The sequence below is a fragment of the Carcharhinus amblyrhynchos genome, chromosome 12, assembly GCF_965287045.1.
Source record: "Carcharhinus amblyrhynchos chromosome 12, sCarAmb.v2.hapA, whole genome shotgun sequence".
Lineage (NCBI taxonomy): Eukaryota > Metazoa > Chordata > Chondrichthyes > Carcharhiniformes > Carcharhinidae > Carcharhinus > Carcharhinus amblyrhynchos.
Window position 1 is genome coordinate 73,668,324 of NC_137335.1, and position 15,684 is coordinate 73,684,007.

At 46.5% G+C, this 15,684-nt stretch overlaps 1 protein-coding gene across 6 annotated transcripts in view; it reads left to right on the forward strand.

Annotated features, from left to right (window-relative positions):
- Positions 1-15,684, forward strand: part of ltbp1 (latent transforming growth factor beta binding protein 1) — a 331,204-nt gene that overhangs the window by 75,130 nt on the left and 240,390 nt on the right. The gene's annotated exons all lie outside the window — the stretch shown is intronic.

Consider the following 15,684-nt stretch of genomic DNA (forward strand, 5'->3'; position numbering starts at 1 on the left):
CAAGTTGGGCCGAAGGGCCTGTTTCCATGCTGTAAACCTCTATGGCTGTATAATCAGGCAGTATATGAATGTGAAGATCACTAGGTAGCAATCAATGGCAGGGTCACTCCTTCCTTCTGAACCCACTAAGGGCCAATTGTAACATCTAAATACTTCCCCCACTGAGATCAACTAACATTATTGAGGCTATTGAGCTGGATGATCAGCTATGATTGTGATGATGGCACAGCAGACTCGAAGGGCCAAATGGCCTTCTCCTCCTCCTACCTTCTATGTTTCTATTAGTAAAGGCACTTCCTGGTTTGACCTGCTGAGTGCCTGAGCCAGCGTAATGTATGTTCTACCAGGATGCAGCTGCAGTGTGCTATTAAAGGACTGTGGTGGATCATGTCACTGAACAGCTGGACAGCTGCTACACTAGATGAACATTTTGCCGAATTGTTCACCGAGGTGTAAACAGTCCAACTCTTGAGTCCATAGTGCTCACTCCAACCCTCCTGCCCTAATCAAGTGGGAAAATTCTGGGGGAAAAGGTGGCACGTTGGTCAGCATTGCTGCCTCACAGTGCCAGGGACCCAGGTTTGATTCCTGGCTCAGGTCACTGTCTGTGTGAAGCCTACACATTCTCCCATACCTGTGTGGGTTTTTTCCAGGTTCTCTGGTTTCCTCCCACAGCCCAGAGATGAGCAGGTTAGGTAAATTGACCATGCTAAATTACGCCTTAGCATCCCAAGTTGTGTAGATGGACACAGAGTTAAGGTGCAGGGAAGCAAGTACAGAGGAGATGCTAGGGGTAAGTTTTTCACTCAGAGGGTGGTGAGTGAATGGAATCAGCTGCCATCGGTGGTGGTGGAGGCAAACTCGCTGGGGTCTTTTAAAAGACTTCTGGATGAGTATATGGGATCTAATGGGATTGGGGGTTATAGATAAGTCTATGGTTTAGTAGGTATAGATGTGATCGGCGCAACTTGTGGGCCGAAGGGCCTGTTTGTGCTGTCGTGTTCTATGTTCTATGTTCTGTGTTCTATGGAGCATAAGATTAGGAGCAGGAGTAGGACATTAGGCCCCTCGTGCTTGTTCTGCCATTCAATGAAATCATGGCTGATCTTTTGGATGAGCTTTTAGCCCTGGTAAATGTATGGAGTCACAGGGATAAGAGAGAATGCCTGGGTAAGATACTCTGTCAGAGTCAGTGCATACTCGATGGGCTGAATGGCTTCTGCACTGCAGGGATTCTCTGGTTCTATGACTGCATTTGATTTAAGGCACATCGAAGGAAAGTAGTTTCTGTTCAAATGTCTGGAATTGAATACTGTGCTCTAACTTTAAACTTATACTAGATTGTCAGGTGTTTTAGTTTAATTTTTCTTGTCGTCCTGTTTTCTGCATTATTGCCAGCTTGCTGAAACCCAAATTCCCATGTCTCCTTTTGACATTGATTACTTTGCACTGTGGGTTACTGGGGCTGGGTTAGAGGGGAGACATCTACAAGGTAGGATACAGGAACATTTATCGAAGAGGCTGCTGGCATCGTGAACCAGCCTTGGGAATGGAAACGCATCGCAACTGGTTACTGCTTGTCAGATCCATTCATTCCTCAGAATAGACATAGACAGCACTGATACGAAGTTTTATTGAGCAGCATTTGAAATGAACCCATTACAGAAAGCAAAGAAACTGATTTATTGGAAGAGAGAGATAGAGAAAGATAGAGTTACCAGCAAAAGCTAGTCTTGATATAGACTCGGTCCAAACCTTGCACTGCCCACATGTAGCTATAGAGAGCATTATAACTTTTGGGTTATCTGTGTTATGAATTTACTTGGTATAGGCAGTGTCTCTAACTTTCATAAACAGTTTGCAGCTGTGGCCATGAAGGCTTTATTTTGGCTTATGAGAAAACTGTTTCTGCTACCATTGTATTTTCAAAGAATGCAGTCAGCTTCTAAACTAATCCTGGCTTGCCAATTCAGTTTTAAAATGTGGCAAAGTTAGCTTTAAGGCTTAGCATAGTTAGTTACATAGGCAGAAATATCTTAAAATGAAGTATTTTGCATTAATAAAGCAAACCACGCACACTGCTGTGGGGCCTCTTTGAGAAGAAAATTGCCCCTGAGTGTCCTGAGTTGTGTAGGTTAGATGGATTAGCCTTGGGAAACACACAGGGTTCCGGGAATACGGCAGGGAAGAGGGCCTGGGTAAGATTCCCTGTCAGAGAGTCGATACAGATGGGTCAAATGGCCTCTTCTGCAGTGTTGGGATTCTATGATCTTTTCGAATGGCAGAGTAGGTTAGAAGGGCTGAGTGGCCTATTCCTAATGCTCTCATGCTTTTAAGCCTTTCTTTCAATTCTCAACATTTCAGCTGAATGGATTTGGATTTCTACTCGTGATTTTAGAAGGAAGCTCAGCGTTCTATGAAAGAACTCACTGCCCTGTTCACGACAACCACTCCCATCACGATGGGAAGAATGCCATGTGGCTGGTGTGCCACCATGTCATTGTGAAGTCCCATTGCTGTGCTTCATCCTGGCAATAACACTGTTTGTCCGAGACCTTTCACCATGCGTTCTACAAAAACGTCCGGGCTTTGTATCACCCGGGGTTTGAACTTTGGTTCAAACTTTTAAAAATAATTAAATGTTAGACACTACAATTAGCTACAGCTTTGGGCTGGGGAGGGCGAAATTGGCCGGGGCCATCACAATGCTTCTCGTTTGGGCTCGGTGACAGCTGGAGGAAGATGTTCATGCCTGAACATCAGGAGAGTCAGCTTGGCAGGGGGAGGGAGGGGGTGGAGAACTATCTCACACAATGTGTTCGGAAAGGTTTGGTTGCATTCACTTTGCAGGCTCATGCATGAGGAAGGCCCAATTAGTTAAGGCTGTCAGCACCTTCAGAGGAAAAGAGATTCAGACAGGGAAGGAAGAGTGTTTTTGGACACAATGTGGTAAACATATGCCGAGTTATAGTGTTAAAGCAAGAGTTTTTCTCTTCTCTCCTTTGGCACTCTATCGAAATGCTCGATTAATAATTAGACTTTCTCACAATCAAATGGCTTCCCTTTTGATTTTCTTGCTTCGCGTTGGTGGGGCAACTCTCTTCCTCACTGGATTTGTGCAAGATGGGAGCTGTTCTCCGAATTATCTAATAATTGGTGTCATCTCCAGTTATAAAAGGTTGCTACAGAAGGTTAGGGTGCACGGAGTTGGGGGTAAGGTGTTAGCGTGGATAGAGGATTGGTTGTCTAATAGGGAGCAGAGAGTTGGTATCAGTGGGTGCTATTCTGATTGGCGGTTGGTGACTAGTGGAGTGCCGCAGGGATCGGTGCTGGGGCCTCAGCTATTTACCATTTATACAGCTGATCTGGGGGAGGGGGCTGAGCGTAGAGTGACAAAATTTGCTGATGACACGAAGATGAGTGGTAAAGCAAATTGCGTGGAGGGTGTGGAAAGTCTGCAGAGGGATCTGGATAGGCTGAGCGAGTGGGCGAGGAACTGGCAGATGGAGTACAATGTTAGCGAGTGTGAGGTTATCCACTTTGGCAGAAATAATAGTAGGAGGGATTACTATTTAAAGGGCGAAAAGCTGCAGCATGCTATGGTGCAGAGGGACCTGGGGGTCCTTGTGCATGAATCGCAAAAACCCAGTCTGCAGGTGCAGCAGGTGATCAAGAAGGCGAATGGGATGCTAGCCTTTATAGCGAGAGGGATAGAATATAAAAGCAGGGAGGTCTTGCTGCAACGGTACAGGGCACTGGTGAGGCCGCAGCTGGAGTACTGTGTGCAGTTTTGGTCGCACTTGCGCAAGGATATTTTGGCCTTGGAGGGAGTGCAGAGGAGGTTCACTAGGCTGATACCGGAAATGAGGGGGTTGGACTATGAAGAGAGACTAAATAGACTGGGTCTGTATTCGTTGGAGTTTAGAAGGTTGAGGGGGGATCTTATAGAGACGTATAAGATAATGAAAGGGGTGGATAGGGTAGAGGTAGAGAGATTCTTCCCGCATAGAAAGGATAGCAGGACTAGAGGGCACAGCCTCAAGATAAGGTGGGGGGCAGTTTAGATCGGAGCTGAGGAGGAACTTCTTCACTCAAAGGGTGGTGAATCTCTGGAATTCTCTGCCCGTTGAAGTGGTGGAGGCTACCTTGCTAAATATATTTAAGTCATGGGTAGATAGGTTTTTGACAGATAAGGGAATTAAGGGTTATGGGGAGAAAGCAGGGAAAGTGGAACTGATCCACTTCAGATCAGCCATGATCTTATTGAATGGCAGGGCAGGCTTGAAGGGCTAGATGGCCTACTCCTGCTCCTATTTCTTATGTTCTTATGTTATGTTCTTATTTGCTCTATGGAATGATTTGGCAATGAAACACTTCTGTTTCTACACACCACCACCAATTATTTTCCGAGGCAAATATTTGCCAGGAAGGCACCTTCTTCTGATAATGTTTAATTGAGGAACGCAATGAAATGATAAAATAAAGCATTGATTGTGGCCTTTGCACCTAATGGATATGTTTTTAAAAATTAATTGTGTCATAAGTAGGCTTACAATAACACTGTGATGAAGTTGCTGTGAAAATCCCCTAGTCACCACGCTCCAGTGCCTGTTTGGGTACACTGAGGGAGAATTTAGCATGGCCAATGCACCAGTGTCACAGGTGATACTATCTACAAGATGCACTGCAGCAATTCACCAAAGATCCTTGGACAGCATCTTCCAAATCCATGACCACTTCCACCTAGAAGGACAAGAGCAGCAGATACATGGAAACACCATCACCTCCAAGTTCCCCTCCAAGCCATCCACTGTCCTGACTTGGAAATATATCGGCCGTTCCTTTGCAGTCACTAGGTCAAAATCCTGGAATTCCCTCCCTGACGGCATTGTGGGTCAACCCACAGTATGTGGACTGCAGCGATTCAAGAGGGAAGTCAACAACACCTTCTCAAGGGAAACTAAGGATGGGCAATAAATGCTGGCTAGCCAGTAGCACCCATGTCCCACAAATGAATAAAACAATAACCAGCACGTGTTTCAGACTGTGGGAGAAAACCGGAGCCCCTGGAGGAAACCCACACAGACACAGGGAGAACATGCAGACTCTGTACAGACAGTGACCCAAGCTGGGAATTGAACACAGGCCCGTGGCACTGCGCTGCAGCAGTGCTAACCACTGTGCCACCCTGTGAGCCACACGATGTATTCAGGGGAGCACATCATAATGAAAATACATATATTTCATGAATTAAAAGGCAAGTCTGCCTTTTAAAAATGTTATTTTAGTATCTCAGCTTCACTTTAACAGTTTCTCATTGCTTTTTTTTTAATTTGGCATGGTGGTATGGTGGTTAGCGCTGCTGCCTTACAGCGTCAGGGACCCGGGTTCGATTCCCGGCTTGAGTCACTGTGCAGAGTTTGCATATTCTCCCTGTGTCTGCATGGGTTTCCTCCGTGTGCTCCAGTTTACTCCCACAGTCTGAAAGACATTCTGGTCTTTTTTTTTATTCATTTGTGGGACTTGGGTACCACTGGTTCACATTGGTCATACTAAATTTTCTCTCACTGTACCCGAACAGGCACCGAAGTGTGGCGACTAGGGGATTTTCACAGTAACTTCATCGCAGTGTTAATGTAAGCCTGCTTGTGACACTAATAAATAAATTTTAAAGCTTTAATCCCACCTGTGGGAATGTTCATATTATCAGTGTTGCCATATTGGTAGAGGGCCTCTGATGAGAAGGTTATCCTGTATTTGTCACGCCTGTTTGCTAACGTTTCCTCATGACCATCCATCCACCATTCCCCCCAGCTTGTTCTCACCTTCCTCCAGATTTTAAAGTTTGGGTTCATCAGGCAGCTGTCCCACAGGGAGGTAATGGCATAATGACATTGTCACTGGACCAGTAATGCAGAGACCCAGGGTAATTTACTGGAGACCCAGGTTTGAATATCACATTTGACTACAAATCCGGAATTACACCGTTGTCGCAATAACCAATCTGGTTCGTTTTTAAGGAAGGAAATCTGCCATCCTTACCTGGTCTGGCCTACACTCCAGATTTATAGCAATGTCTTTTGGAATGGCCTCGCATGCCACTCAGTTCGAGGGCAATTAGGGATGAGTAATAAATGCTGGCCCAGTCAGTGACATCCACATCCATGAATAAATTTTTAAAAGCCTAATGGGGTAATAATAGGGCATAACATGTTCACTGTTGTTTCTGGTCTGAAGTAAGAATATAGAAATGTCCAATAATATGGAAAAATAAGCTAATTGAAGTAAGACATAATAGCTTAAAAATCTTCCCTGTGAGGAATGTACTTTAAGTAAGTAAGGGGACGCATGTTGCCTTTTATCTTGTCGTAGAATCATAGAATCCCTACAGTGCAGAAGGAGGACATTCAGCCCATCGAGCCTGCACTGACAACAATCCCACTCCTGTTAATCCCCTTAACACTAGGGTCAATTTAGCATGGCCAATCAACCTAACTCACAGATCTTTGGACTGAGAGAGGAAACTGGAGCACCTGGAGGAAACCCAAGCAGACACGGGGAGAATGTGCAGACTCCACATAGACAGTGACCCAAACTGGGAATTGAACCTGGGTCCCTGGTGCTGTAAGGCAGCAGTGCGAGCCACTGTGCCACCTAACCAATGCACCTAATAAGCATGTCTTTTGGACTGTGGGAGAAAACTCACGCAGACACGGGAAGAATATGCGCAGACTCCACCCAGACAGTGACCCAAGCCTGGACCCAATCGAACCTGAATTTAGCCAGTGCCTCCTCTGGCTGTGCTATAACAATACCTTGTCAAGATCCTGCATTGAAACACATGGAAGGTGTGAATTTGCAGTACCTAGACCACTGGATGCATAAAACAATGCCAGGAAAAGTGCAAGTAAATTTTTACTCAGTTGTTAGCAAGGCCGGAATTGGACCCAGGTTCCTAGTGCTGTGAGGCAGCAGTGCTAACCACTGTGCCACCCTGCGTTGTGTTAAAACACTTTTCCTTTATCAAGCAAATAATAGTTTGTGAAAGCCCTCTTAAGCTTATGTCTCTTGTACACATAAAGCCCAGTCTCCTGCTCTCTGAGGATAACAGATAACTCCTATTAGACATGGGTGACTTGTGGGCAATGGAAATGAATGCTACAAGTTGACAGGACTGTTGCCATGTATTAGATCCTTGCACCCTGATTGGAGTGGCAATATTATGCTCCACCAGTGTGGGAAACAGATGTGGAATGCTTCTGCAGGTCAGCGATTGACAGCTTTCTCATACTTCCTGATATTTCTCAAAAGTATCATCTACATTCACAGAGGCCTGTGACATCAGGCAGAGTGGATGATTCATGTCCTTGGGTGTGAGCCATCCCTGTTAGGGTGGCCAATGCCAAAGAGCATTCATGTGATAAATACACGACACTACATGTGCTGCAAGTTTGCTATTCATAGTGTAATTGCTGTGGTGGATCAGATTCGAGAGAGGAATCATCTTCAAAGAATAGATTTTTGGAAAATGCTGGGCTGAAGTTGCCGAACACATGTTGGTGATTTCTACAGCCAGAGTTCAAAGGGTGATCACTCCAACATGTTTGTTGTCTTCAGCTTGCACCCAAACTATATTTCAGGGCGCACAAAGAATCATAGAATGCCCATTGAACCTGCACTGACAACAATCCCACCCAGCTACCCCACTAATCCCCCTGACACTAAGGGGCAATGGCCAATAAACCTGACCAGCGCATCTTTAGATTGTGGGAGGAAACCGGAGCACGCGGGGAGAACACATGAGGGGAATGTGCAGGCTCCACACAGATAGTGACCCAAGCCAGGTCCCTGGCACTGTGAGGCAGCAGTGCTAACCACTGTGCCGTCCCATTGATCCATTTGTGACTCTCATGCACAAAGATGCCTCTCCTCCAATATTTAACCTTTCTGTCCAGTTTGAAAACCAACCCCAGCCACAAACTATATTTCAGGGAGGACAGAGAATCATAGAATCCCTACAGTGCAGAAGGAGGCCATTCGGCCCATTGAATTTGCGGTGACAACAATCCCACCCAGACTCTATTCGCATATCCCCACGTATTTACCCTGGAATTCCTCTTGGCACTAAGGGCCAATTTTAGCATAGCCAATCAACCCAAGTCGCACATTTTTGGAGTGTGGGAGGAAACTGGAGCACCCGGAGAAAATCCATGCAGACATGGGGAGAGTCATAGAAACCCTATAGTGCAGAAAGAGGCCATCTGGCCCATCAAGTCAGCAGCGACCAGAAACCCCATCCAGACCCTACCCCCATATCTCTACTCGCTAATCCCTCTAACCTACCCATCACAGGACACTAAGGGGCAATTTTTTTTTAGCACGGCCCATCAACCTAACTGTGGGAGGAAACTGGAGCACCCGGAGAATGTGCAAACTCCACACAAACTGTGACCCAAGCCGGGAATCGAACCCAGGTCCCTGGCGCAGTGAGACAACAGTACTAACCACTGCACCACTGTGTTGCCCACAAATCTGGCGACACTTTGTGTGAAGGCTATAAGGAGAAGGAGTGCTATCTAAATCACGTTAAGACTAATTACCAAATGAGACAAAGTGATGCCATATGATGTGAACATTTATAAATGAATGCAGTTTCTTTGCTTGCTGTTTTATGGAATACTTCATGGAATCATAGTATGGTTGCAGACAGAGGGAGGCCTATCAGCCCTTCCATGTCAGGAAAATCTAGCTGATCTCACAGCCCCACCCTGTGGCCCTGCAAATACTTTTGTTCAGGTGTTTATCCGATTCCATTCTCAAAGCCAGAATCTTTCTCCACCACCCTTTCAGGCGAGTGCATCCCCGATCCAAATCACTTATTTTACTGAGTTTAACGCCCTATTGGCTGGAGGAAACAGGAAGAGGTAAGCATTCTTACGATGCTTCCACCCTTCCTTCCCCGTCACCTGTTTATGCAGCGAAAACGTGGCCGACTATGAACAAAAATTGTCAAGTCTCTTTAGTGATTTTGTGTTCCTTATAAGACAACCCACATTGGGGTAACTTTGGAGATGCTACATATATGTTGAGGGGAAGTTCAACCTGATATCCTGGAGTCCAACAGTCTTCCGGCAACTAAAAGAGAACATGCTGGAAAATCTCAGCAGGTCTGGCAGCATCTGTGAGGAGAGAAAAGAGCTGACGTTTCGAGTCCAGGTCACCTTTTGTCAACACTTTGACTCGAAACGTTAGCTCTTTTCTCTCCTTACAGATGCTGCCAGACCTGCTGAGATTTTTCAGCATTTTCTCTTTTGGTTTTAGATTCCAGCATCCGCAATAGTTTGCTTTTATCCAGTTTTCCAGTAACCTTCACTGGCAATATCTGTAATAATGCTCAAGTCCTGTGTGGCTTTTTATTAATTCGTTTGTGGGACATGGGTGTGGCTGGCTGGCCAGCAATTTATTGCCCATCCCTAGTTAAGAGAGCAGTTAAGAGTCAACCACATGTAGGCCAGACCAGGTAAGAATGGCAGATTTCCTTCCCTAAAAGATGTTAGTGAACCAGATGGGTTTTTCCTGACTGTCAACAATGACGTCATGGTAGATTCTTAATTCTGGATACTTCTTATTGAATTCAACTTGCACCATGGCAGGATGTGAACTGGGGTCTTCAGAACATTAGCTGAATTTCTGGATTAATGGTCTAGCGATAATACAGTGGGCCACTACCTTCCTCTCCTCCTTATTTGGTGCATTTTCATCTGTCTTGATAGTATGAAGAGTGCGTGCGTAGAATCATAGAAATCCTACAGTGCAGAAAGAGGCCATCTGGCCCATCAAGTCTACACCGACCACAATCCCATCCAGACCTAACCCCATATCCCTACACATTTACCCGGTAATCCCTCTAACCTACGCATCTCAGGACACTAAGGGCCAATTTTAGCATGGCCAATCAACCTAACCCGCATATCTTTGGACTGTGGGAAGAAACTGGAGCACCTGGAGGAAACCCACGCAGACATGAGGAGAATGTGCAAACTCCACACAGACAGTGACCCAAGCAGGGAATTGAACCCAAGGCCCCGGAACTGTGAAGTAGCAGTGCTAACCACCATGCTACCGTGCCGCCCATGGGGGACAGGCCTTAACTTGATACTGAACCTTTTGTGGGGGAAGGGGAATGGGGGTGGGGGGATGACACCCTGGCGAAGTGTCACCTGTTGGATGAGATGTTAAGCTCGCTGGGATGGATGTATAAGATCCCACAGCGTTATTTAGAGAGGGGTGGGGGGTGGACTCCAGGGCTGCAGCCGATATTTATCAATCAGCCAATCTCACTATGAAGCTAGTGATCTGGTCGTCATCGCTGCTGTTTATGGGAGCTTGCTGTGCACTGATTCGCTGCCGTGTTTCCTACATGACAACAGTGACTGCACTTGGAAAGCAATTCATTGGCCGGAAAATGCTTTGGGGTGTCCTGAGGTCAGGAAAGGGCCTCAACTTCCTTTTGTATCTCACGAAACATAATGAATGATGTTGGGGGTGGGTGTGACCTTGCCACTCCATCCTCAGGTTGAGATTATCTTGATTATTCACTCAAACGTTATGGTTTCTGATGTAACCTGAATCTTGAAGATAAACTGCTGCCCCATTCCCGGAATCCCAGTCACCCGCGGCCCTCTGCTTAATCTTTTCTTCAACATCACAAGACAAAACAGCCTTTGATGACCATCGCTACAAATCGGTGAGAAAATGTGCGCTGTCAGCGACTGCCAAGGAAAACACTTCTTGAAAGTGGAACGTAGGGCCCCCACTCCAGTTATAACATTATACATTTGTTTTTTTTATAAAGTGACAGTTGGCAAGATGTAAGGTGCAGAGCCATGATCTAATCAACAATTATAAAATGCTTAGTCTTCAGTTTATCTGAATCCCTTCATTCAGTTCAAGCTTTGCTGTTTACTTGCAACCATCTAAAACGTTCGATTTAACTCTTGAACTCACAGTGGGTAGACTTTTAGATGGGAGTTTGAGTAATAACTGAGAAGGGTTTCTACGAGATGGTGCCTGTCTTTGGTATCATGAATACTTCTTGCATTTTTGGTGCAATTTTGGCCCCCTTACCCAAGAAAGGATATTCTGGTCATAGAGGGAGTGCAGTGAAGGTTTACCAGACTGATCTTGGGGATGACGGGAATGTTCCCTGAGGAAAGATTGTGGAGACTGTGTTCTCTAGAGGGGTGATCTCATTAAAGTGTACAAAATCCTTACAGGGCTCAACAGGATAGATACAGGTAGGATGTTTCCCCTGGCTGGGATGTCTAGAACCAGGAGACACAGAATAAGAGGCCATTTAGAGCGCTTATCATAGAGCGCTCCTTCATTACCTCCTACCTCAACCCCTACCTCAAGTCTTGGATAGACTCATTGACTGAGCACTCACAGCCCTCTGGGGTAGGGTACCAAAGATTCACAACCCTCTGAGTTTTTCTCCTCGTCTCAGTCCTGTTATGATTTTTGACCAAACCTGTATGTTTTTGTTAAGAACTGGCTTAGAACCAATTACATTTTGTTGAAAGTAGAGAGGGATTTGAGTTTCAAGACACTTGCTGAGTGAATACCGCCACAAGATTCCACAGCTTTAGAACAAACAAGTATTTTACTATACAATGTCAGAAAGATGAAACAACTTGTAGTATCTATTTTGTACTCTAACATTCAATGCTAATAAGGAGTGCACATGAATTAACAGGCAATCTGTTGAACACACCATACAATGCAACAGGTGGCAGATGTGACCAAAACAAAGTCCATGGATTTCTCAACAACCCACCAGTAATGGGTCAACCAATCTTGCTGAAACCCTGTCTATCTGGTCTTCACCTTCAAAAATCTAGCCTGGAAATTCTCCAAAGCTCACTCCAACTTGGATGGCATCAACAATGGTCCACCTGACAGGGTTTTAGTCTTGCTTCTCAGGATTTTATTCCCTTGGGTTCCTGAATATGCACTGAAGCATCAACTCAGAAGCATAATTTCAGGGCTGTGGCCGCACTGAGCAGAAAGCTACTGCTCCAAAGGGATACTTTTGCCCAACATCCCACAGCAAGCAGCCACCAACCTTTGCTGCCTTCTTGGATTTTCAGGGTTTCTCTTGTGCCTTCTTCAGCTCAAGACTTCCCCGCAGCCCTTTTCCTATTTGGAACCTGTTTTTTTCTCCTCTGTTTTTCATTAATGAGGACCTGCCTCTGTCCCAACCTGGGAGTTCCCGTCTCCTTTCCCTTTGGGACCTCTCCCTGTCTCCTCTCCCTTTAGGACCTCTCTCCATCCCCTCTCCATTTGGGATCTCTTCCCACCCCCTCTCCCTTTAAGGACCTCTACGCATACTGTGCTTGGGACCCTAGTCTTCCATGAAGCTCCACTCCAGGTCACTTGACCCAGGTTCTCGCATCATCTCTTATTCAAAGAACAAAGAATAACCCAGCACAGGAAACAGGCCCTTCGGCCCAACGAACCCACGCCGCCGCATCCTCCTACACCTACCCTGCCCTGCCTGTCTGCGAGTGGAACCCCTAACTTAGCCAGATTCAGGGGAGAATAGTGTCAATTTGGTAAAACCAATCAGCCTAAGAGCACATCTTTGGGGTGTGGGAGGAAACCGGAGCGCCCGGAGGAAACCCACGCAACCACAGGGAGAATGCGCAAACTCCCACAGACACAGGCCCAAATCCATGTATCTGCACAGCCAGCAGTGCTAGTCACTGAGCTGTTGCGGCGCCCATCTACCGGTCCAGGATCAAGCACACACACCGGCACGAAGTACTAGGCCACTCCCGGAACCTCCAAGAGCAGCCCACGCACGACCCATCGTGTGCATGCCCCTCGTTTGACAACAAGGTGGACCTCCACCTGCGGAATAAAAAGACAAAAACGTTAACATATAAGTCTGCATTTCCAGTGTCTCCCGAGGCTCTGACCCTATTTAATACCCCCTACTATAACCCTCCATCCTTGTTTCGCTCATGTGTCTGTCTAAGTAAACCTTAAACAAGTCCAACGTTCCTGCCTCCACCACCCTACTCGGTAGCGCGTTCCATACCCCCACGACCCTCTGCGTGAAGGACCTTCCTCTCACATCCAAATTATACTTCTCCCCCCTCACCCTTAGATCATGACCTCTCGTAATTGTACCCAGTCTAGGGAGCAGCCTCTCACTATTGACTCTATCTATTCCCTATTCCTGGGACAGAAGACCTCAGAAATTGCAAATCTCCACACGTGTGGCCTGTTTCCCATTAGCCAAAACCCTGAGTCCATTGGGAGTTGAAATTCCTGCCCTCTTCGTGAACTAACTGTAGTTGTCATGACCATCCTATATGGCTGATGCTGGGCGGTTGTTTCCCCTTCATAGAATCCCTACAGTGCAGAACTAGGCCGTTCGGCCCATCGAGTCAGCAGACATCACAATCCCACCCTATTCCAGTAACCCCACCTATTTACCCTGCTAATCCCCCTGACACTAGAGTCAATTTAGCATGGCCAATCAACCTAACCTGCACATCTTTGGACTGTGGGAGGAAACCAGAGCATCCGGAGGAAACACAGACTTGAGGAGAATGTGCAGACTCCCCGAGGCAGGAATTAAACCCCAGTCCCTGATGCTGTGAGGCAGCGATGCTAAACCACTGTGCCACTGTGCTGCCCCAAATCTTCATCCACGGCATTAGGGGAATGGACCCTGGGTTTGTACAGCTTTTCCCACTGGTGAGGCAGATCTTCACCAGTTACCTCCGCACCTTGACGTCAGTCTTCTTGTTTGTAGAACAGGTTGGAGCTTTCAACGTCTGCCCTTCGTTCCCCATTCATTACTTTGGAATGTGTAGTGCACCAAGCTCTCTTTGTAGTGTTTTGTTCCGAAATGTCCTCGGCCCGCCCTGTTTAATGCTTGCTTGCTGCAAACGAGTGCCTCGGGGGGGCGGGGTGGGGGGGGGATGAATGGCAGACACCCAAAAGCACTCGTAAGGAGATGAAGAAAGGTTGATTGAAAGCTGTGGGAGTGCCAGTCAGCCTGTAAGAAATGCCTCCAGTTAATGCGCATAGTAACTAGAGAGCAGCAGCTGGTTCTCAAAAGGCTGAAGAGGTCATGGAAAGCAGTCTCCACGCTTTGTCCCAATTCCTGGCTGCTGCTATTTTTTTAGTTGCTGGGTCGTTCAAATTGTAGATCATAGAATCCTACAGGGCAGAAGGAGGCCATTCGTGCACTGACCACAATCACACCCAGGCCCCATCTCCATTTACCCTAGCCAGTCCCCCTGACACTAAGGCTTAATTTAGCATGGCCAATCCACCTAACCTGCACATCTTTGGAGTGTGGGAGGAAACCGGAGCACCCGGAGGAAACCCATGTAGACATGGGAAGAACGTACAGACTCTGCACAGACAGTGACCCAAGCCGGGAATCAAACCCGGTTGCCTGGTGCTGTGAGGCAGCGGTGCTAACCACTGTACCACCGTGCCGCCTCAGAAGTGGGGATTATTCTTAAAACAGCTACAAAGACATTGACAGCTTTCCGTGAATTACTGTGATGCTTATAGAGTTTAAGAACATAATGACCATCCAAGAGGAATGCTTGCTTCAGTGTGGTGGGCAGTTAAAAATTGTGTGGAGTATTGTTCCTTTGGTCAGTGGGGCCAAATTGGATACCGGAGTCCTCCTCCCAGGCCCTCACAAGAAAAGCTTAACCCTTCCCTATTCTCCCATTCTGCCCTCTTCCCAAATGCGAGATTCCGGGGGAATAGAACCCGAAGTCAATCTTGTCACTTACTGGTTGCTGTGGATTAACTCCTCCTTTACCTCAACTCGACTTCCTGCCTGGAATGGTTGCGAGTTAAATTCTGTGCGGAAATCTGTGAGAAACTTCACTCTTCTTCCTGGAATCTCCCGTCACATTGCATTGGGCATTGCGGGCGGACTGGCATCCCACCTCTTTGATGTCACCGAAGGAATTGTCATACCACGCAGACTTAATGGGCCAAATGGCCTCCTTCTGCACTGTAGGAATTCTACGATTTCTATTTCTTCAAGATTAATCCCGCAGTCTCACTGTGTTGTGCACGTAGCATCAATTGTAATTCTGCAGGAGCAGTTTCCGTTCTCCCCACTGTTCAGGCTTCATAGAGGGCAAGTGCAGAGCTGGAAATGCTTAAGAAGGGCAAGAGTTCAGGCGTTCGCAGGCTACAGGGGGTAACTTTCCGACTTATCAAACACCCTCACTCACATATTGGACATTTGAGTGCACGGAGGGCCAAATTCTGATCATAATTGAAACTAAGGGAAAACCCAATGCAGAAGACATATCATTTTTTTAGGACCTTGGAGGTCCTACAAAGCCGAGTGTTCATATTCCAGCTTTTCAGGCCATTGCAGCAGTTTTGCAAAATGAGATGGGTCACGTTTCCAAACCACATGCTGTTGTTACTGGAAGTGCCCCAGCGTGATACATGTTCTGCGTGTATCGCGCTAACATGTTTTCAGTTAGTTCAACTCTACACAGCATACATATCTTTGAGACACAGCTGTTTGTTTGCAATATATTTTCTAATGTACCTGCCTTCTTCCTTGTACATGGACCGTAACGAAAGACTTTGCATCTTTCACATCCCCATTGATGTATTTTTGAG